At 42.8% G+C, this 23,661-nt stretch overlaps 1 protein-coding gene across 1 annotated transcript in view; it reads left to right on the forward strand.

Moving 5' to 3' along the window:
* The window catches only part of LOC117464983 (urotensin-2 receptor), an 86,387-nt gene extending 77,128 nt beyond the window's left edge, over positions 1-9,259 (forward strand). The window contains exon 4 of the mRNA XM_034107802.2: positions 5,871-9,259. The gene's annotated coding sequence lies outside the window, so the exon portion shown is untranslated. The remainder of the gene's footprint in view (positions 1-5,870) is intronic.
* The last annotated feature ends 14,402 nt before the right edge of the window (positions 9,260-23,661 follow it).

Below are 23,661 nucleotides of genomic sequence, written 5' to 3' on the forward strand. Positions count from 1 at the left end.
CGGTAGATAAGAACAGATGTAAAGCGGAGATAAGGAACCTCTGTGGGCGGTGGATATGCCGGAAGAAGTGTTCAAATCTGAGCTACTTTAAAAACAGATCTTATATTGACCTATATGTAAAGAAACTGTCACTACAAAACACAAGATCCACTCTAAACGTAATGTGCATATAAAGCACATTTTAAAGCAGTATGAAGTGATGGTGCTAAAATTACCCGACCATATTGAATTCAGCCTGCGTCAAAAGGCTTAACGATTGGCATAGATTACATCAGTATTAGATTCAAATCCTTCAAAAGTAATCATCAAATATGTGAACTGCAGCTCGGATTCACACAGAGATAGAAATTGGATTAGGAAAGAGGAGGGAAAGTCAAATAAAAGAAGACGTGTCTGAATTAATAAAAGGCCTTTTTTCGAAGACATTCACGTACATTTCAGGTGTGTTTGTACGGTAGCAAGATAAACAATGAAATCCAAACTCAAACTTTGTTTATGTTTGAGGTATTTTAGTAAAATATCTAAAAAAGGCAATGCATGAAGTGCCTTTTGTTAGTATTTGTCTGTGTTGGTATTTTTCTTGTCCTTTTCTATCTTTGGGTTTCCTGTTTTATTTTGTAAAGTGTTCACCCCCGTTTCCTGCCCGTTTGCTTTCTGTCGGTTTCCCTCTCTGATTACCTGTTCACCTGGTACCTACGTGCTTTCTCCTCCCTCCTCACCTGGTACCTACGTGCTTTCTCCTCCCTCCTCACCTGGTACCTACGTGCTTTCTCCTCCCTCCTCACCTGGTACCTACGTGCTTTCTCCTCCCTCCTCACCTGGTACCTACGTGCTTTCTCCTCCCTCCTCACCTGGTACCTATGTGTGTTCTCCTCCCTCCTCACCTGTCTCGTGTGTATGTGATTAGTCCTGGGTGTATTTAAGTTCTGGGTTTTCTGTCTCTCTTTGTCGGGTCGTCTTGTGTCATGACTAGTTCGTCGGTGAGTGTTCTGTCTTTGTTTATCACCTAGCCTTGAAATAAAGGAATGTTCCCTTTATTCTGCATTTGGGTCCTGCCTAGTGATGGCGAGATGAAGCCTTATGAAGCTTTGAAGCTTTCCAGTCAATTGGTTTCGCAAAAGGGTTCATCTCATGAGGCTTCATCATGGGCTTCATCTGAACACAAACCCCCCTGCTGGTCAAAGTGTGTAAAACAGGCAGATTGGACATCTCAACAGTGTGCTGTATCTATCTCATACCGAGTTCCCAATGAGTAAAGCCTTAGAATAACTCTAAACAACGAACGTTAAATCATATTTTCATGTTAACAATATTGTATTTATTACAGTTTAATGATTGTGATGGAAAAGCCTAAGGAGGCTGGTAAACTTTGCAAAGAGGGATTTGTATTCCTGAATAATATTCATAAACTTGTTGTAGCCTGAGAAAGGCTAAACCATATCAAAGAATACATTTATTAACTACATTATCTCATTTAGCTGTAGCTTTTATAAACAACAAAAAAGACGTATTGTTCAGTCGTTGAACCAGGGACCCTGCGTCATGAGTCAACTGCTTTCCAGCTGAGCCGCAGCACACACACTGAAGCTCCCTGAAAACACTGGAGCATATTTATTCCTGTATTTATTGATGTTTTTATTGATGTTTTTATTCCTACATTTATTTATGCTTGCATCCATTTATATTTATGACATGTTCTGACCTCTATATGAGTGAGGGTCTGAGCTCTCTTAATTCCATCGTGTCTCCGGGCCCGGGTACAGGAGGGGTAATATGGTTCTTGTTATACATCCATGGGTAATATGAGCGTCGTGGTTCAACGGCTCAACCGATCTGAATCGCTTCCTGAAGCAGTCACGTGGTGTCGACAGGCAGCGAGGCTTCGTTTGTCATCGATGACGTCACTGGCCCAAAACGATACAAGCCTCGATACATGCTTCACAAAAAGCTTCGGGGATTACTCGAATGAATTCACCATGAATGAATTTGCGTCTGACCCACTTACATTTGATATGAAGGAACTCGAGGGGAGTTGTAATAACTCGGATACAGTCGTGTAAATCTGAGCTGAGAGAAGACCAGGGGTTTTCGTCTAAAAGCAAAAGTGTTGTAGAAAGTTTTGTGAAGTGACGCTAAATGTTGCAACACTACTAACTTTGCTACCAGTAGATTTAATTATGTTTTTATAATCCAGTGGACTCTTTTGAACAAACATAAGTAATATTAAGGATTTGAGGTCGTTTTAAACCTCTGGATCCTCTGCTTTTTAATCCAAAAACTAGATTAGTCTATTTTGATGCATTTGTCTCCATTAAAAAGAGACGGTAACACAACTTAACATTTCGTTTTCTCTGGAGGAAAGACACCTTAGCAATGGGTGTGTTTCTTCACCACAGGAGGGAACCAATCAGAAGGACTGGTTGGTGTGGAGCAGAGAGACAAAGTGCCCGAGGCTGTGACGCTACAATAACAGTGTTGCGTTGCTGCTGCTTAACTGCTAAAAGGCAATTACATTTCAAGAGTGAAATGTAATTGCCTTTTATTTCAAATGGTTGCTCGTGAACACAAAAGGACCGTATCCCATTTGTCCAACAGCCCGTTAGCGCTATGAAAAGCCACCATTGCTCTGAAAATATCAACACTACCTGCAACAAGCAGATGGAAAAGTATTATGCTCCACACCTGGCCAGCCACTTTTTGAAGGGCTAGTTTTTTCGGAACGTTTCTCCGACAAACCGCCTCGACAAAGACGAAATCAAAAAGTGTGCATAGTCTCTTTAATCCAGTCATTCAAAGAGAATCCTTCAAAGTCAGGCTGCTGATTGCTGGTTTCCAAACGTTTGACTACGGTCGTCCCAAGCCACACATAGGAGCTAATCCTTCCAAATCAGGCTGTGATCCAACCTACGAACATAGCATCTCTAGTTCAAACTGTGTGGAAGGGAAGCTACATTTTCTTTGGTCAAAGACAAGTCATGAAGCTGGATATGATTAACATAATGACTGTGTACAGCACTGCAGATAATCCAGAGAGCTGGTTTACTGTATCTGCTGCCATGCCACTTTTAGGATGTTCTATGAGACCGAAAACCCAATTTTGACAAAAGGTCTGTCACCTTGAAAGCAGAAGCCCATTGCTCCGGAAATACCCACTCTACCTGCAACAAACCAACAAACAGATGCTTAAGGTTAATGATTATGCTCCAAACACCGGGCAGTCCCTGTCGGAGGAATTATGGAGAAAAATGCTTATTCTTTTTAATCCAAAGTCACAAATGGCAGCTCCGAAATCAGGCTGTGATCCAGCCTACGTACTTAGCTAAGATAGAATATAACTGTGATTCAGCCTTTTGAGTGAAACAACAAGACCAGGACACACAGAAAAAACTAATGATTTACAGAAACTACGTACAGCTCTTCCAAAAACTCCATCCAACTGGTTCATCTGCCGCGTGGCATCTTTCTGACGATCCATTGGACCGAAAACCCATTTTTCCCCCATAGTCAGTTACCCGGAAAGCAAAGGAAATACCAACTCTACCTGCGGCAAGCTGACGCACAATATTGCTCCATACTTGGCCAAATCCGATGTAATGGGGGGCTTGCTTTCAGGACTTTTGATTTCGGAAAGTTACTCAGACGAAGCCCTGAAGAAAATTAGAAGATTGTCTTTGAATCCAGTCACCCAAAGCCACACATAGGACCTACTCCTTGGAAATCAGGCTCTGATCCAACCTGTGTACATAACTCAATTAACATTTTGAGTTAAACAACAACAGTTGGCCAACCACAGAACAGAAGCTCACGAAGGCACATAGAAATGTACAAACAACGACTCTGCTGTCAGGACATTTCTCTGACGTACCAACCAGAGATGCATGGTTGGCAGCAGCTTGGAAGCAGGAGTGGGAGTCAGCCGGGCCCTCCCGAATCCACCGTTACATCTGGGACCCAGGAGATGGCACCATTGGAGGAGACGACCTACCGCGCCGGCAGTGGACCACTCTGAACCGTCTACGAACTGGGGTCGGTCGCTTTAAAACCTCGATGAAGACGTGGGGCTTGGCGGACAGTGCAGCATGCGAGTGCGGTGACCCTGAGCAGACCGCTGTCCATATAATCACCATCTGCCCCTTATATAGACCACCCTCGGAAGCCAGCCTCTTCGACCTAGGACCACGAAATTTGAATGCGATCCGACCTACGGACATAGCTAAATTAGAGTTAGAGGAAATGACCACAGATACAGTTTATTTGTTTCATAAATCCATAGAAATCCGCACACATAGACTACAGTATGAATAACTCTGCAGAAACTCCATCCGAGAACACGCTTGTTCATCTGCTGCCATGCCATTTTTCTGATGATCCATCGGACTGAAAACCCACTTGTGTCCGAAAGCCAGTTACCCTTAAAACAAAGAACCATTGCTTTGAATACCCACTTTACCTGCAACAGACAGATGGACAATGCTAATTATTTTTGCTCCTAACACCTGGCTACTGTATGTTCGGGGAGGATTGTTGGTTTTGGAGTTTCTCAGACGGAGCCCCCAATAATTAGAAAATCGGAGAAGTGTGACTAATCTTATGAATCCAGTCGTCCAAAGCCACAAATGGGAGTTGATCCAAGGAATCCGACCTACGGACATAGCTATATTAGAGTTAGAGGAAATGGTAACACATACAGTTTCTTTGGTCCATAAGATAAGATAATATAAAGATACGATAACATACGATAACATACGATAATATAAGATACAATAAGATAAGATAACATACGATAATATAAGATACGATAACATACGATAACATACGATAAGATACGATAAGATACGATACGATAAAATGTACTTTATTAATTCCAAATTGGAAAAATACTTTGTTGCAGTAGCATAAAACAAAACAATGCATTGCACGTAATAACAAATTAAAAGAGTAGAAATAAACAATTCCCAAACATAAACATCTCAAAATAGAAATAGAAATAAACCAGCATTTTTTAAGATAACTGAATGAAGGCACATAGAAATACAGACACATCGACTATAGCTGTGCAAAACTCCATCCAGAAGACGCTGGTTCATCTGCTGCCCTTTTTCTGATGATCCATCGGAACGAAAACCCACTTGTTCCCAAAGCCAGTTACCTCGAAACCAAAGACCCTTTGCTCCGGAACTAAACGCTCTCTGTGCCTCACCCAAAGCTCTCTATTCAAAGTTAATGCCTTGGCTCTCCGCCTGTATGTGATGGAGCCCATGTGCTTACGGCCCTTTAGCAGCTGGCTAACGGTTAGCGCCCGTGTGGGTGATTGTTATGCAGAAAAACAGAAAAAGCTCATCTTATCTCCCCAATCATGCCTTAACCTTTCCAACCCGACCGGCTGAGCCAACAAGCCCTAGCCGGAAATCAGAGGCAGGCCGTGCCTTCGTGCTCGTTCTGAATAACAATCAGCCATATGTGCTTCTGTTGGTTGAAGGGAGCGTGGGGATAACAGGCTTTCGACAAATTGGTTTTCGCTCCAACGACGCATTTCACGGTCTTTGGGGATGTATGATCTAAAGGGCGATCTCCGTTCGTCTGTTCTACATATCGTACGAGGTTAAACTGTACTGTGGTGCAAAAGTGTCAAAATGCAGCGAAACATAAGCAGCCGCAAAAACACTTCACACGTAATCTGATTCTGTTAACTACCCTCTAAACCGTGTGTGTGTGTGTGTGTGTGTGTGTGTGTGTGTGTGTGTGTGTGTGTGTGTGTGTGTGTGTGTGTGTGTGTGTGTGTTTGTTTGTGTCTTCGCTATTTTTACATTCTGTTTCCATTGAGGATTTACAACCTCAGTATTAATAGCCTGTCCTGTTTCTCCCGATAGATGTGACAGATCTCTACCGGCTGAGGAAGAGGAAGGAAGGAAGGAAGGAAGGAAGGAAGGAAGGAAGGAAGGAAGGAAGGAAGGAAGGAAGGAAGGAAGGAAGGAAGGAAAGGAGACGACGACAACATAAGAAGATCCTGGACTTCTTATCGCCACATCGACCTCCTAACGTTGTTTTTATTTGCAGTTCTCTACCTTTCGGACCGGCAATGAACGGATTCAAAAGCTGGTTGCTGCCGTTTGACACTACGTACGAAGTAGACGCCTTCAGTTTTCATTTGTGACGCCCAGAACTTCCTGTGGTACAACGAGAAAGATCAGCGTCTTACAAACACAAACTGAGACTGTCTAACTTTCTGTTGTGTGCTGGCCTCCATGAGAACGTGTTATCGACGAGAGCAGCGCGACGTCACCGCCTATAGTGGTATCATGCCAAGCTGCTTTGTCATGTATCGCACGTCAAACAACAACAGAACATCTTCTTTACTTAAAATAAGATGGTGAAAGAAAATATCTGTATCTTCAGGCGTCCACGAACGACGGAGATCATAAACTATACATGTAAGTCAGGGGTGTCAAACTCAATTTCATCCCGGGCCACATCAGCATTATAGTTGCTCTCAAAGGGCCGGTTGTGACTTTAAGACTATATAAATATATAATATATATATAAAATAATGTATTATAATACATACTTTCCTCTGCATTGGACTATTATCGGATAGGGTAAAAACGTCATAATTAACTACGTCTGAAAGCATAAGTCGAGGGCAAATAATTGCAAGTCTCTTCAGTGCGCATGTCACAAAACAAGATGCATTGTGGGACATGTAGTTTATGGGCAACGTGCCTCTGTAAAGTGGCATGTAACCATATAATACACGTATTATATTCTTTGCAAGCTCTTGCGGGGCCACATTAAATGAAGTTGCGGGCCGGATTTGGCCCCCGGGCCTTGAGTTTGACACCCCTGATGTAAGTCAATGGGAAACACTTCAATCACGATGCTAATGAGTTTAACGTCAATCGTACAGGGAACGGTTGTAATGTTAAAAGTCAAATTAGTGACTGTAGAAGCTGCATTAGAATATACAACACTGAGCCAAGGAAATCAGTGTTAGCCTGCCGCCTAAAGCAGTGGTTCTCAACTGGTGGGTCGCGACCCAAAAGTCTTTGTTTTTTTTGGAAAAAAGTCAAGCTTTTATTTTGAAGGCCGATGTTCTAACGCTGTGCATGCAGTCGGCGTAGGACTGGAAGTACCGGAGGCCATAAACGGTTTTGAAAACTTCTGTCAGGTTATGGCGAAAAGGATCTGTCTGGTGTACAACTCTCGCGAGAGTTTGCAAGTCACGTGGCTGAATGTTTACGTTTGGCATGCAGCCTTTCAGTTACGATCGTTAACGTCAGTGGGCCACAGCCAATGACGGTGAGAAGCCAAACTATCTATTAATGATGACAGGGAGTGTGGGAGTTAGCGGTCTTGCTGTTCAAAGAAGAATGACAGCACTGCAGATCACCAACACTACGGTGTATTCTTTATTCACAGGAAAGTCAACGTCGTCGCAGTAAAAGTCCCACGATAGCTCCTGGTGCAATCAAAGGTTCCCTTTCAGTGTTTTACTATTATGTCTGATGTTTCTCTGTTGATATTGCTGCTGCATTAAAGTGCATGTGTAGATGTGTTTCCGAGCCGCTCCGATTACAACGAGAGTTACAACGAGAACGTGACGTCATATTTACACAAGACGGACCCTTGCTAGCCATAACCCTTCTCTCACGTAGTGATCATCTTCTCAATAAAACATCTTTGCTGATGCTTTCTCGAGTCTTCTGGCCAATCAGAATCAAGAGTGTTGCCGGAGTCCCCACGGAGAATAACTTTGCGGTAGAACTACTCTTTATACGTCCACGGGTACAACTTCAGATACAAATGAACACATAATGAAATACGACCCCCGGTTTGATGACTGACAGCTCACAGAACAAAGGGGGCTATCTCCCCTTACCCACCATTTAAAGTAAGTCACACGGACTCTCCCATCTTTGCTCTTCTCTCTGTGAGGAGCAGCAAGCTGTCAGAACTAAGTGAAAAACAAACAAAGGCATCAAATATTATTAATATCTCGGGTAGTAATAGATATATTTATTTTCTTCTCAGAGTGGACCAGAATGCGTAGTTTATATGTTAGTATTTCTAAAAATCTCCCCAGACCTGGGGTTGGGTTTTCAGCATGTGAGCCTTTTTATGTTATACAGTTCAGCTTTGATTCCATCATCTCATTAAACCTTTTTTTAAAGCACACTTTAGTTCTGTGGAGGGATATAAGGGATATATGCACTGTACTTCACTTTTATTAATAATATATGCTGAAAAGCTTATATACTGTATTACAGCACGATCTTTTGTTGAATAGATTTCAGTGCTTCAAATTTCGGGTCACGATTTATTGACAAAGGAAAAAGTGGGTCCCGAAGCCTGACCAGTTGAGAACCTCTGCCTAAAGGACATCAACCGCCTGTTTATGTTAACATAAATATATATAGTGAAGCATCTAGAAGATATTGAGCGATTGTTTACCTGACTGACCCTCGTAATTGGGCTCCTTGTAGATTTAAAACTGCAAAGTATCATTACGTCTCTGAAACCTCAGAATCTGTATTTACCGCCAGTCAAATGTTTCTTTCCAAAAAAGGGGCGGGGCCATGGCGTTGAGGGAACCTGATTGGTTAAACGCACAAGTGAGTTAAAGGCAACAATAAAGAGGTTTGACTTATGTAAAAAAAAAAAATGAAAATGTATGGCAATGTCAGTCAAGCTAAAAAATGTTGTCATGTGATATTTTGAAGACATTTCAGTAGATAGTAGTGCATGAAGGAGCTGTAGCAGAAGACTGATTTTGGAGGATATATGAAATATTTGTGTTTATAAGAAAAGCCCCCTTATTCATTTTAAAGGGACCACCATGGCGCTCTTAAAGAAAAAGTTAGTGAATTAATGAAAATGCCATATTTCTACTGGTATCTCACAATAGATACATACACAAATGATGGGTAAACTTTGTACAATTCTTTCTTATGGTATTATAAATGACTGTGTTGTGTTTTGGAAACATGGATATCCCAAACTGGACTTTTCTGTATGAAATGTTATCTTAAAGCAACATGCCTCCACTTCAACAGTGCTTGCACATTTTAAGTCTTTTTGACATAAACAAGACACATCGCTGCCTTATTCTATGTCATCAGAACCTCACTTTGAGCTATTAAAATTGTATATGACCTACTCAAAGTTGAATATGTTTGTAATCGATCCCCCCATAATGATACTGTTGCTGATGTATTCTGTTTACAGGTTTTTTCATTCCATTGCATTGCATGCCAATACTGCTATTAAAGTCTGCACTGCAATGATATCGCTTTATTCCACACAACACTGAAAACCCCCAAAAAGCGCTTTTGGTTTGTTGTTGTCTTATTTCCGAGGCTCCACTGATTCCTCCGTTGTCATCCCGGGCTAATTTGATCATGTTATGGCTTCAAGTCTGATAAAAGAACAGGATACAAAGAGAGAACGCAGGGTTCATCTCGATAGCTTTCAGTCCCAGAGCAGCAGGAGACGAGCTGAAAAACATTGGCCGGCTGATGCATATTTAACCGATCTATTCTCTGAAGTAATCTTGTTCTTACATTCGGGATCTTTTGTATGCAGGAGCTTGAAAAGTGGGAGAAACGTACACTGATCTCACGTGGGATCTGAAGGGGTTGAATGGATTATTTAAAGATGTGTAGCCTCCTGCTGGCTTTGTGCTCATGTGAATAGAAAGATGAGAAATCAACACTGGCTTTGTTAGTATGCAGTGGAGTAAAGCCAGATTTCATACGCTTTAAAAGTGTCTCCCATGACATGAATACACCAATTGCTCGATCACTGATGCAACTGCCTGCTGGCCAAAGAGCTTGACATGGTTTTGTATCTTTCTATCCTCGTTCACAGAGCAGCAGGTACTTGGAATACAGCAACAAAAAAGTGATAATCGGAACAGTAGGGTTGCAACTAGGGCCGGGACTTTAACGCGTTAATTAAGATTAATTCATTACACAAAAATTAACGCGTTAAAAAAATTAACGCATTTTAATCGCACTTTAATCGCACTTATTTTTTCACAGCGGAACGTTTCTCACTGGATGAGTTTCAGGCGTACCGATTATACTGGAGCACCAACTAACGTTCATGACTTCAGCATGGGACTTCAAACAACAACAAACCACGGTGAACAATAGTCAAACATGAACGAACAAGCTGATGAGACCGCTTTGGTCGGCCCCGTGGATGGGACATTTTGTTTTAAAAAACGGACGGATGAAAGCGTCGATAAGAGCACAGCTGTGTGCAAATTATGCAAAAAAGAATTTGCATATCACCGCAGCACATCAAGCCTAAAGTATCACCTAAATGCAAAGCATGTAGCAGCTAGCATGTAGCAGCTAGCATGTAGCAGCTAGCATGTAGCAGCTAGCATGTAGCAGCTAGCATGTAGCAGCTAGCGTGGACGTTAGCCCGACTCCGAGTGCAAGGAACCACACCCTGACCCAACCCACACTCCACCAGAGGACTGGTTTCAGGGCCAGGATAAGTGAGTCCACGTCTGAGAGGATAACCAGCTCCCTGCTCACTGGACTGCACTCGACTGTCGACCACTTGGAGTCACATCCATGTGGAAACTGCTTCTCACTGTTCTCAGGTCAAATATGTATATTTGATTAAAAATGCGATTAATTTCGATTCATTCATTACAAAGCCTCTAATTAATTAGATTAATTTTTTTAATCGAGTCCCGGCTCTAGTTGCAACATTTTCAAAGATGGACACTTTCCACGGGAATGGGAACAAACTGGGAATTTTCCAAATTGAAGGTTGGCTCTTCGTAGGGAACTTAAATATAGTTGGGGAAAGTACATTCTAGCATAATCTTGTCTAAAACAAACAGATGCCATTCAAGTACACTTGAATATCCATGCCGTAGCACACGGCTTACTGCATGGCTATTGAGACCACACAGAGGTTCCTAAGAGGCTCACTCATGTGAGAGTGGAAAACTGGTTGGCATTCGGCAAACCTAAAGCTCTCTGAGCCGGACACAGAGCCATCCTCAACCGGGCCGGACCGTGACACTGCAGAGGAAGAGGAAGAGTGTGATGGTGAAGAGGCCCAGGAAGAGCCCGTCGACTGAAAGGGTTTAGCCAAAAAGCAGAGGATCGCTTGAAGGAAGGTTTGCATGTTTAATGGGACTGTGTGGAGGGAGAAGGGCTCTGTTTAAATGTTTAACGTTTTGAATGGGACTTTGTGGGGATCTTTGGATGGGGGGTGCATTTTTGTTCATTTTTTAATGAGTGGGGTTGGGGTGGATGAGTAACATTTAACTCAACATTCCTGTTTTCGTTCTTCAATTAAACAAATAATTGTTCAATAAAATAATTAAAACTTGTTCTTTTCTACTTAAAAAATATATTTTTAAAAAAAAAGATTGTTGAAATGTCATGTTTTTTTGTTTAATTTTGCATCGAATATTTCCAAAATTCCCCAGCTTAGCTTCCCGCCCCTTTGCAACCCTACGTAACAGTGTACATTAATACCTGGCATTGACACATGTGGAAGCAAAACAGTGCTTTCGGCAATGCAAAGGTCCATATTCATATCCATTATGAGGCCTGGGATCCTGTTTCATGACACCACATGTTAGACGCTTTTATCCAAAGCGACTTACATACTCAACACTGTGGAAAATCCCCACAGGAGCACTTTGGGGTGAAGTGACTCAGGGACACAACGACATGCTGACTGCAGTGGGGTTTGAACCTGATCCCCCTGATCCGAATACCAACGCACAACCCACTGTGCCACAGCCTCCCTAAACAGAGCATACCCTCTTTATGTCCTGTCCCCACTGCATATGAACCCAGAGTGTCCTTGGTGGAAAGAAGAGCCACTCCACAGGGTTCACACATCGCGGTCATGACCTGTTGTGACAAAGGGGTCTTTTCAAAGTCTGACATTTGGGGTCTCGCATGCAAAACGATATCTTGGTAGCTGCTAGGCGTTCTTAGGATCAATGAAATCACTGGGGTACCCTTTAGTTCTGATTCCTAATGGAGTTATCTGAAGTCGTACCTTGATAACGGACCAACCTGATGCTTGGGTTTACCTCTATTCACTCCTTTAGAGTTAGGAACAAAACGATATAACAGAAAACTACCAAGTGGGAAAGACAACGAAAGGCAGTCGGGCGGAGTGATGTGATGGGTGGGAGGGGGATGTAATAGTCGGTTGCTAAATAATTACAGTGCGCCACATTTAAGTGCATATCTACCATATGTCTGGATAGGGAGCTTCATCCCCTTTTCTCTGTCCTATTGTTTTCATTCCTTCAGTATCAAACATCTCTTCACAAAGGAACTGTCAGGTGGAAGTCCTCAACAACTAACACATTTGATCTGGGAGGATTTTTTGTTAAAACCATGTGGGTTGAGTGAATGGAAAACAAATGAAGAGACAACTACGAATGTTAATGAAAAGTGTCTGTAGGCAAATAAGTAGCTGCTAGACGTTCAGCATTTCTTCATGCCTGTCTGTTGGCTGGAAATGATTGTCTGCGTTTTAACTGTGTATTGAGAGGTGGTGCGTACAAATTCAAGTTTTAAAAATACTGTGACTTAAAGGTGGGGTAGGTCATTTTGGAGAAACCAGCTCGAGTGCGCTAGAATTTGAAAATACACAGCCGGAAGAAATCTGCCACTTCCTCACAGAGCCCCTCCCCCAACACACACGAACGCGCACATGACCAATGAGGGCACGAGATACGTCTGTGCCCAGATGGAAGGCTGACAGGCAGGTAGGCCATCCAATTACTTTAGCCGGCTCAGATGATTGGTCGTGTTTTTTACAGCGCCACGGCTTCCACAGAGGACATTTCTTTATGTATTTGTTATCAAAGCACTTCAGATATTCATTGCTATCGGATGTTAAGAGCATTCCATCGAATATTACAAAAAGTGAATCTCGAGCCGGTTTCTCAAACTTACCTACCCCACCTTTAATCAGAAATAATCCACAAATACGGGGCCTTTACAAACCCAGACCTAAACAGACAAGTATGTACATGGAGGCGTGTGGCGCACTGGCACGGTGTTCAGGTTCAAAACCCACTGCAGTCAGCATGTCGTTGTGTCCATGAGACGCTTCACCCCAAATTGCTCGTGTGGGGATTGCCCTCAGTGTTGAGTATGTGAGTCGCTTTGGATAAAAGCGTCTAACATGTAATGTAATGGAATGTAATTTAGGCAAATACTTGCTTACGGATAACGTATGAAAGCAGTGAGAATCCACTTTACTATGCGGGCAAGAAACGCTAACCAGGGTTGTCTTTTCATTGGTCAATCATTCTGAAACCCCATTTGTCCCGTAAAAATCACTGTTTTGAAGGACGTCTGTTACCTTCAACCAGCAGAAGCACACCGCTGAGTATCAGGCAGTGGACCTTCTTTGTTTCCAGCTGGACCCTGATGTTCTCACCCTAACCCTAACCAATGTCAGTACTCATTCACAAACATAAAGAACCACACAAGTCCTAGCCGATCCGGGTCGTAGGATGCTGGTTCATGGCGTGGATAAAATAGTAGGGGAGGAGATCGTGGACTCACATCATTGCAGAATCACCAGTCATCTTCTTCTCTTTGTTGCAGGGAGTGAGTAGATTTCAGAAAATGGGCTCGCGGGGCGTTTTTCACACTATCGGTATTTCAGAATGAACGCAGTCCCAAAACAATTAGCTGAACGGAGCTCAAAGTTGCATCGAGCTGCAAATTTGGTGATCAATGACTTTGCTTGTTCCATATTAGGGTTAGGGTTAAGTAAGTAAGTAAGTAAGTAAAACTTTATTTATATAGCACCCTTCTCAACACGGATGTACAAAGTGCTTTACAGTACAGCACACAGGACACAATTCACAGTACAACTATAACATGTAGAATAAAAGGCATAAAACGGCAGCAGGTAACACGTAGGATAAAACATACGTCAAAAAACCAATAATAAAAAAAAAGAAGAAGAAGACAGCCACTAACTCACCTCCTCCGACGACCCAAAGGCCTGTCGGAAGAGGTGGGTATTTAACCGCCCCTTAAAAATCTCTATTGAGGCCGAGGTTTTTATTATTTGGGGGAGTTTGTTCCAAAGCCTTGGGGCCACCGCCTCAAAGGCACAGGCACCCTTAGTCTTTAGCCTGGTTCGGGGCACCCTTAGTCTTTAGCCTGGTTCGGGGCACCCTTAGGAGGCCTTGCTCAGAGCACCTCAGGGCCCAGGGTTGTGATGTGTGGGTGGATCAGGTCATTGATGTAGGCTGGGGCTTGGCCATGGACAGCTCTATATGTGCAGACCAGTACTTTGAATTGGGTTCTGAGATGGACAGGGAGCCAGTGCAGGGCAGAAATGTCATCTGTGGTTAAATTAAAATACAGTCGAGTTATGATCAACCTAATCCAACTGTAATGAATTAGAGGGTTAATAACACACACCTCCATGTGCATGTTCATGTACCTCCTCCACATCATGTGTATCTATACACTGCGGACGTAAATCTGCTTTTTCAGACTGTTCTGATATAATAAGTGAGCACACGCGGTCCAGTCTGCCCTTGGCTGGTGTTTTAATTGTAATTATCTCTAACTGCATTCCCCCCGTGGTCAACATCACACCTGGAGCCTGACAGATAAGGTGAAGGTGTTATTCTGTTCATCTCGACCGAAACGAAGGAGTGATTATTGAAAATACCGGTTTGACTTCTGCGGCTCTGTGTCGCTGTGTCCTTGGCAGATAGATGGTAATTAATTGGTTACGATAATTGTAGATCTACATTGTGCCATTGAAGGATTATCTGAAGGACCCCCGTCAGCGACCCTAATGATGCGACAGAGAAACTTCCTATGAAGCAGTTTCACTCTCACCTCCTGCGGAGACTCTCACTGCAGGGGAGGAAACACAACTCGTAGATTAACAGCGGAAACACAATCACCTTAATGTGAAGAAACGTATTCCTAATTACCATCACATTGAGTTGACCTCTTTCGTTATAGATGTGACATTGGCTTTCATTTACTTCGGAAGAAACCATTTCATTAAGACACGATTAGAGATTGGTGTCTAGGCTCCACCTCATGACGATTTATTTTTACAACAAAAACCCCGCATGGACTCAAACCCTTCCTCCAATGCTATCTTCTATCTGCGGGACTGGCCTTAGCTTCTGCATGGTCATGGTCACAATGGGAATACACTCTCTAGTTAGATTGCTACGTGTGGGTTAGGCACCAATGTGCGGCCATTGCTCCGGAGATTATCAGCCACAATGGGTATTAACATACATAGTGACACCGCTATCTGTGGGCATGGCACAAACCAACAATCCTAATGATCGCCTCGGCCTCAAGGGGAATTTAATATCTAGTTAGATTGCTATGTGTTGGCCTGGCACCAATGAGCTTCTCCTCTTCAATGGGAAACACGTCCCAGTTAGGCAGCAATGTGTAAGTGTGGTACCAGTGCCGTTGTTTCTGTTGATAAATAAGTACAGTAATTACAAGGGTAGAAAAAAACTATTATAAATGTAATCTCTCAAAATACCGCTTTTATTTATTTATTTGTGTTTATTTGTTTGTTTTACTGCAGTGAGAGATGCCAAAGACGTTTCTATTCAAATGAAAATCATTTGTTATGCTATCCTTTAGACTTTGTAGGATTGATTTCACAAAGTTATAACTAGGTTATCATCAGAGTATTGGTCAATCACTTCAGATCTACAGTCGAACCTCTGCATGTGTCCAGGATTATCGTATCTTTTCACTGCAATATGCTTTATTCAATATTACAGTACATCACTTGTTAGTCGCTTTTATCCAAAGCGACTTCCATACTCAACACTGAGGTCAATCCCCACAGGAGCACTTTGGGGTGAAGTGGCTCAGGGACACAACGACATGCTGACTGCAGTGGGGTTTGAACCTGATCGGAACACCAACGCACAACCCACTGAGCCACACGCCTCCTATAGAAGAAAGGAATACAAGTAAGGCATGGCTGTGCTAATTATAAAGATTATACACACAATGTATTCAACTGGAAAATATATATAAAAAATAACTGCCTCAAATACCAACGATATCTGTCTCTCGCAGATAGTTAAATAGCACTTTCTTTAAAGTAAAACTTCACAAAATATGATTCAAAACTTCCGTTTAGGATTGAATGACTTTAGGCTTGAAGCCAATCGTAACGTGTCTCTCATTACCCTCTGAATCTCACGAGGAAACGATCTTATCTCCTTTTACTTACTTAGTACTTAGTGTCTTAGGATGTCCAAATTGTGTTTGCTCGTGGATAAGTCAAATGGGAAAGACCAGAGCTGCTGAGGATTGCTTTGTGTTGGCCTGGCACCAATGAGCTTCTCCTCGTCAATGGGAAAAACGATCCAGTTAGGCAGCAATGTGTAGGTGTGGTGCCAGTGCCAGGCAGGGCCGCCTTAATGCACGGGCTGACCTGGGCTGAAGCCCAGGGGCCTACGGAGATCAGGGGCCTATCATGAGCCAATACAAAAGTTTTAAAAAAAAATTTTATTAAAGAAAAAAGTTTTTTATTTCGGATGTTTTTACAAAACATTTAAATAAACAAAGTCTTGGCTTTCAGAATATGAAACTTTTATTTCCAAAATCACACGATAAATACATGTTTGAAGCTTGTAAAGGGAAGATGACAGCTCTCACTCGCCACTCACTCCTCCTCCCTCCGGCTGACATTATGAATGCAAGAGTATAGTAATCATAGAGAACACGGCAGGGTCCGTGACAGTTTGTTTTCATCTGGTTTCAAATAAACAAAGTCTTGGCTTTCAGAATATTAAACTTGTTTCGGCAAATTCAGATGATAAATACAACTTTGAAGCTTCGGCATAATTACAAGCGGAGAACGGAGTAACTTGAAGTCACAGCAGGCAGAACAACAGCCGGTGTTTCTCCTGAGTGTTTTCCCCGGGAAAGAAACACAATACACACAAACGCAAAAATACACAAACACACACACACACATATACACACATATACACACACACTCGCAAGCTTCCCCGAGAAAAGTAATCCAAACGAAAATATCTTCCCTCCGTAGTATTTTGATCATTTGCTCCACTAATCAATCAGATCGATGGATTCCAGAGATGACCCCGTAACAGTCCGTGGGCACCACTCAACAGCCAATCAGAATGAGAATATGTTTCACATGTGACTTATTCAAATTGCGAGTGATTGAGTGACAGATGAAGGTTGTTTAGGAGAAAAAGTTTGAGAAGAAAAAGTTTGAGAGTGGCGCTCGGGAAAGGAAATTGTTGAGGGAAAAGGAGTTTCGAGACAAGCAGCTATTACAAAAAATGCCGAAGCCTACAGGTTATTTTAAACCTGTAGGCCGGATGAGGAGGAAGGACAGATGAGTTCTGTACCGAGCGGCAGCGATGCCGGCCGCGGGGCCTCGGAGCCAAGTAGGCCGTCTGGTTCTGATAGCGATGGAGTAGCGGGAGAGGAAAAACAGACAAGAGGGACATTATCTGTTGGAGGAGATGGAGAGGACGACGAGGGCTTGCTACGTGGAGGGGAGCCAACGGCAACCGGACAGATACATGAGGGAGGCCCGATACGTCACTCATCTGGAGGAGAGGACCAGGCGCGCAGAGCAGAGAAGTGCGATCATAGAGCCTGCTGAGGCTATACATGACTTTCATTTGTTGTTTAAATAGGGGGCCTACAAAACCTATCAGCCCCAGGGCCTGATGGCAGGTTAAGGCGGGCCTGGTGCCAGGTGTTCATGCCTCATTAGTCGCTTAGCAACCATGGGAATTTGCTATCTAGTTAGATCGTGATGTGTTGGAATGGCACCAGTCTCTGTGTGGCCATCTCCCAACGAGCGGCTCTGACACAGGGGGGTTTATCTATTTAGACTCTAATGACTAGGCGTGGCACCAGCTGCCGCGTGGCTATTCCCGATGAAGTCTTCTGGAACGACTGGAGAAAGCAATGTTATAAACAGCAGTCCTCTCTTAAGTGAATGTGGGGCTTTCAAACAATGTTGATGGCATTTTTGCAAAGCCTCATGGGGGCTGTATTTGTTTTTTTAACCTTCATAGATGAGGAAACAAACCTCCACTCTCTGGGGATGGATTGACGAGCCAAAGCAGTAGCTGTGGAGGAAACTTCTGTGCAGCAATGCAGTGGGAGTCACCGACTCATGAAGGAGACACGGGATGAGCAGGAGCTTCCATGTCAAACACTGATGGTTTATTTGGAGTTTCTGCCGGAGAGTTGACGAGACAGGTGGTGTGTCACGAGTTGACACAGCGGTTGCCAAACCAATTCTGAAGAACTCTTCTGCAGCTCGAGGTTTTATCTAGTTCAGAGTAGGGATGCCAGCGATTATTCGATTATTCGCTACAGTCTCCATAATCGAATATTATTTTTAAAAATCGATTTTATTTACATATATATATATATATTTTTTATGTATATTTAGTTTTTTTTCTGGCTTAGTTTCAACCAAAATATATATAAATATATATATGCTAATAATAGTAATAGTATTAATAATTGTAAATGGTCATACCACCAGTTTGTTTGACTGTAAACTTGGAGGAAGCCTGCGTGCAGAGCAGACTGCTGCTGCAGCACGCAACACACCGCCCCCTCCCCCCCTCTCCCTCACACGTGCGACTAAAGATGAACAACGCGGCAGGTAAAAAGAGTTCCTCCTCGCGGAACTACTTCGAACTTACAAGTCTAAAGGAAGTTAAATGCAAGCTCTGCGAAAAGACGTTGGTCTATCACAGCTCAACCTCAACAATGCGTTGGCATTTGAGTGCGAAGCACGCCAAAGAGGTTACAGAGAAAGACGCAGCACAGCCGGCCATTACCAACTTCACTTCAAGGCCACGTCGTTGTGATGACATGCTTGTTTGTTGTTTGTACTGTTAAACATGTTCCAGTAATGAAAACAACGGAATTCCTTTTTTTTTTAATCGATTATTATTCGCCAGGGCTGCCGAATAATCGATATTGATCATGGTCAGTTTCTGGCAACCAGAGTGTAATAATCAACATTCCTCATCAGTGAGACTAAACATTAAGGACCCTGAATCTAACTGGAGATCTCGTCCATAGGAAAGAATGTGCTCCAGGGAACCTTCGACCCTGAACAGTTAATTACCTCATGGCGGCTTGTGCTCCGTCACAGACTGGCAACAACAATGCGCCCAAGCTGCCCCTCCTTAAGAGAGATAGCATCAATACCCCAGGCCGTAGACCTATGCCGTGGGAAAGGAGACAGTGCGAGGAGAACATGATGAACTGGGTCAAAGGTTGAATACCTAGGCAAAGTATTCCCTCACAGTAGGTATTGTTAGGGATAATAAATCTTTTACACTTTTCTACTTGTCTTTGCATTGATACTAAGGGCACTGTAGGCTAAATAGATTCAAGAACTCTGCAATCGTCCGAACCACTGCTGAAAATATCTAAAGGGCATTCAACTCATAACAGATCTATGAGTAAGGGATTGCCTTCATATGACCTCTCTAGACTGAAAGACCTTTCTTAATCTTTGGCAGAGATACTCTACAACCCAAAACAAGAATCAACCTTCAACCTGAATTGGATTTGGCTTCTGCAGCTGAGGCAGAGCAACAGACCCTTCCAGTTTGATTCATGAATGGATAAGTCTAGTTCAATATCTTTGTCTCAAGGCAACAAAATCTGCTTTGATTCCTCGGTTTCAGCCAATAATCAGATTTACACTGAACAAAAATATAAACGCAACACTTTTGTTTTTGCTCCCATTTGTCATCAGATGAACTCAAAGATCTAAAACATGTTCTTTATACACAAAATAACCATTTCTCTCAAATATTGTTCACAAATCTGAAAAGATGTGTGATAGTGAGCACTTCTCCTTTGCCGAGATAATCCATCCCACCTCACAGGTGTGGCATATCAAGATGCTGATTAGACAGCATGATTATTGCACAGGTGTGCCTTAGGCTGGCCACCATAAAAGGCCACTCTGAAACGTGCAGTTTTGCTTTATTGGGGGGGTCCGAAAACCAGTCAGTATCTGGTGTGAGGGGTAGGGTGATGTTGTGAATCGAGTGGCCTGTGTTCGTCGTCCATAACATACGCCTGCCGATACCATAACCCCACCACCACCATGGGCCACTCGATTCACAACATTACCCGTTTTATGCTATCCTTTAGACTTCGTAGGATAGATTTCACAAAGTCATACCCAGGTTATCAAAGTATTGGTACTTCAGATCTCTCCACTGCAGTATGTCTCACTCTGTGATGTGTCTCTCGTTACCCTCTGAATGTCACGAGGGCACGCTCTCATCTCCTCTTACAGGGTTTACTTAGTGTCTCCGGATGTGCACATTGTGTTTGCTAGTGGATAAGTCAAATGGGAAAGACCATATTTGTAGAGTAGAGGTGTAGAGGATTTGTTTTAGGGGTCATGCATGTAGGATTTGGAGCCAGACAACAAATGCTGAGTTTTCAAAAACTCAGCAGACTTCGCTCGTTGGAAAGACACCCTGAAAAGTGCTGCATGTCCTCTGGAAGCGTCAGAGCAGCATTATCCTGCCAGACACTATAAATACATTTCCTTTGGTTGCCTTAGGAACTAATGCAGCCTGATGAAAACAAGACGACGTGTCTCTATCATGGTGTTGTGAAGACAGGTGCTTTAAACACAGCATACCGTGCTGTGTAATAAAAACATCAGTCATACAAAAGGTAAGATCTTCCCTTATTCATTCTTGTGCAAGGACATACTCTAAGGACACGTGCCTGCTATATCTAAATCCACTTATCTGTTCTAACAGGATTTGCAGACGGAGTGCAACAAGAGGAAGGACACTTGGCACACACTTGGCTTAGTTTAATAACATCTGAATTCAAAGCAGTTATCCAATTAACAACCCTTGTGACAGTAAGGATTTGATTAGACAGCCTTACATGCACACACAATAATATAATAACATGATGACAAAGGCTTGGAGAACCGCCTGTTAAAATGAGAACAAACGATAACATGTGCTTGTTTCTGCTTGAAATGGATTGGCCCGTTGCAGCGCGTGTGGCCAACGGTACGCTGACATGTGTATTTAATCGTTTGTTTGGCAGGGACAATGCACAGTAACGAACACTTAACACTAGAGCCGGGACTCGATTAAAAAAATTAATCTAATTAATTAGAGGCTTTGTAATTAATTAATCGAAATGAATCGCATTTTTAATCAAAGATACATATTTGACCTGAGAACAGTGAGAAGCAGTTTCCACATGGATGTGACTCCAGGTGGTCGACAGTCGAGTGCAGTCAGTGAGCCAGGGAGCTGGTTATCCTCTCAGACGTGGACTCACTTATCCTGGCCCTGAAACCAGTCATCTGGTGGAGTGTGGGTTGGGTCAGGGTGTGGTTCCTTGCACTCGGAGTCGGGCTAACGTCCACGCTAGCTGCTACACGCTAGCTGCTACACGCTAGCTGCTACATGCTAGCTGCTACATGCTAGCTGCTACATGCTTTGCATTTAGGTGATACTTTAGGCTTGATGTGCTGCGGTGATATGCACATTCTTTGTTGCATAATTTGCACACAACCGTGCTCTTATCGACGCTTTCATCCGTCCGTTTTTTAAAACAAAATGTCCCATCCACGGGGCGACCAAAGCGGTCTCATCAGCTTGCTCGTTCATGTTTGACTATTGTTCACCGTGGTTTGTTGTTGTTTGAAGTCCCATGCTGAAGTCATGAACGTTAGTTGGTGCTCCAGTATAATCGGTACGCCTGAAACTCATCCAGTGAGAAACGTTCCGCTGTGCAAAAATAAGTGCGATTAAAGTGCGTTAATTTTTTTAACGCGTTAATTTTTGTGTAATTAATTAATCTTAATTAACGCGTTAAAGTCCCGGCCCTACTTAAAACATTCAAATGTGTCAAGCGTAACAGTGCCAGACTTAGCTTTGAGCTCATTTCCATCCCTCACATAAAACATTTAAGAAGATTACATTTTACAAACCGCAAAAACGAAATGCATGATGTGCAAAAAGAGCAAGAGCAGCATACACAAGTATTTATCACATGGCGATTCGATATAACGACGTGCAACGTGCCAGAGGAGACACACGAGCTGCAAGAGGAGCTGCCCCTGTATTAATGTGCATTTAGCGGATGTTTGTTTTCTCAACCACTCTCTGAGTTGACCTTTGAAGCTATATATTTATAACATCTGAATTAATGGTTAGCAGGCTACTTATAACTCTCTTTATCAGGTCTCTTCGACCCTCAAAGCTTTTTACAAACTACAAGTCATTCACACCTCATGCATGCAGAGCAGCATCACTTGCTCTAGGGGAGCACACACACACACACACACACATACCATGTATACATCTCTTCAGGGGACATTACATTGACTTACATGCATTTCCTAGAGACTTACCCTAACCTTAACCAACACATGCCTAACCCTAACCAAGTATTCACCCTAAAATTAATGATCTCCCCCATGGGGACCTCCATTTTGTCCCCATAAGGGAGGCGAGTCCCCACACGTGACTGACTATGTAAACAGATTTAGCTCCCCACAAGTATAGTAATGCTAGGCCACACACACACACACACACACACACACACACACACACACACACACACACACACACACACACACACACACACACACACACACACACACACACACACACACACACACACACACACACACACACACACACACACACACACCGGGAGCAAATCAGGGTTCAGTATCTTGCCCAAGGACAGGGATTGAACCCACAACTTTCTGGTTGAAAGACGACCGCACCCCCTGTCAGCCACAGTCGCCCAGTTCATTGCATTTATCCAATTAACAGCCTTTCGTACTCTAATTGAGATTAGACTGTCTGACATGCACATGCCCTTTTATCAACAGCCAGAAGAACTGAACAATAACACGTGTAGGAGCATGTACAGATTATTGTATGTATTCGTTGTTATATCTGAGAACATTGGAGTCCAATGTCTCTAAAGAAAACTGATTGTGTTATTGACTAAAAAACACAACAATCCACTTTCTGGATGTACCTCTTGCTCGTTTTCTCTCCTGCAGAAAAGTGGCATGGCCTCACACAAAAGAGCAGCAGTGATGTAAATCAAGTGGGCGCTGTAAATAAGTTATGGTTCTCCTGTGCAAAAGAGAGTTTAGAGGGCAGGAGTAAATTATGGGTATTGTCATCGCTGAAGTGTTTAACCATCCGTGTTGCCATGACAATCACAACTCCAGATGTAAACGTACTTCAGTGACCGGTCACGGCAGATAAAACCGCAGGTAGCCTTTATTATTATAATAATCATGTCTGCAAAAAGAAGTGAAATACAGCCGTCATAAAACCCCTGCATAACAACTGTGCTTTCCCTGCTGCGACAAATCAAGATGTCTGTCGGTAAAATAAGGCTCTATGAAACATTAAAGGATAAGTTCCATAAAATACTTTTAAGCCCCATATGTAATGTACATTGAAGAAGTTATTGGCCACTGAAATACTTTATTATTCTACATGTTATCAATAAAAGTATCCGCTGTAACAGAAGAGGGGGTAAAACCCACTTTCTGTTTAAAAATACATGCTATAGTGCATGACATCACTTTAAAGAG

The sequence above is a fragment of the Pseudochaenichthys georgianus genome, chromosome 19, assembly GCF_902827115.2.
Source record: "Pseudochaenichthys georgianus chromosome 19, fPseGeo1.2, whole genome shotgun sequence".
Taxonomy (NCBI): domain Eukaryota; kingdom Metazoa; phylum Chordata; class Actinopteri; order Perciformes; family Channichthyidae; genus Pseudochaenichthys; species Pseudochaenichthys georgianus.